This window comes from Anneissia japonica, unplaced genomic scaffold, assembly GCF_011630105.1.
Source record: "Anneissia japonica isolate Jap-2015-1 unplaced genomic scaffold, ASM1163010v1 scaffold87597_len948_cov156, whole genome shotgun sequence".
Taxonomy (NCBI): Eukaryota; Metazoa; Echinodermata; class Crinoidea; order Comatulida; family Comatulidae; genus Anneissia; species Anneissia japonica.
The window spans coordinates 1-948 of NW_022734257.1; the positions used below are offsets into that span (position 1 = coordinate 1).

Here is a 948-nt window from a genome sequence, read left to right on the forward strand (position 1 = left end):
TAAAATCAATTTCTAGGGGGAAAAAAATGAATTAAGTCTACAGCACCCGGTATTCCCAAGCGGTCAACCAAGTACTAACCAGACCCGACGTTGCTTAACTTCGGTGATCGGACGAGAACCGGTGTTTTCAAGGTAGTATGGTCGTAGACAAGGATGCACCAACAGTGCAACACTTCGATAATCGAGTTCATTGAATGATATTTCAAGTTGTGACGTGTTACTTAGAAATATTATAAGAGCTGTCGATTCGCTACTAAATTGGTAAAATGAATGTTTAGAAAAATATAAATGAAATAAGTCTACAGCACCCGGTATTCCCAGGCGGTCTTCCATCGAAGTCCTAACCGGGCCCGACGTTGCTTAACTTCGGTGATCGGACGAGAACCGGTGTTTTCAACGAAGTATGGCCATAGGCAATTGAGCACCACCGCACCCGGCATTCCCAAGCAGTCTCCCATCGAAGTAATAATCAGGCCCGACGTTCAACTTTAATAGCTATGCATTCGATCTCCCATCACCAGAAAACACAGATTACTATGGACATTAGTTTTAGTAAAAGGAACTTTATTCCTTCATCTATTTCTCTGAATGATCATGTTCTGAAAGCAGTTGACACTGTTAAAGCTGTCTCTTATACACATCTAGATGTGTATAAGAGACAGATGTGAAACACTTAAGACATGTTCCAAACAAGAGTTTTGATGTAATTAATGAATGTGATTTGGATGATGTGAATAATGAACATGATTCAACTGATGCTATACTGTATACAATTTGATGTTTTTCATAACGTTGTATTAAAACACACAAATTAAATTAATATTTTTGTATGTGTCTTCTATCCATTTCTTATGAATTGTTTTGTAAGAGAATTATATACAAGGATGAATGGTGTGAAGCTTTGACAAGTAATTTGTGTTTTATGGTGATGTGACATCGAATCCACTA

General features: G+C 37.8%; 1 non-coding gene and 1 pseudogene across 1 annotated transcript; both read right to left on the reverse strand.

Annotated features, from left to right (window-relative positions):
* Nucleotides 1-34: 34 nt before the first annotated feature.
* On the reverse strand, nt 35-149 carry LOC117116342 (annotated as a pseudogene).
* A 147-nt stretch (nt 150-296) lies between these two features.
* Nucleotides 297-415, reverse strand: LOC117116341. The gene has a single exon (XR_004446731.1). It is a non-coding gene; the product is annotated as a 5S ribosomal RNA (ribosomal RNA).
* Nucleotides 416-948: the final 533 nt, after the last annotated feature.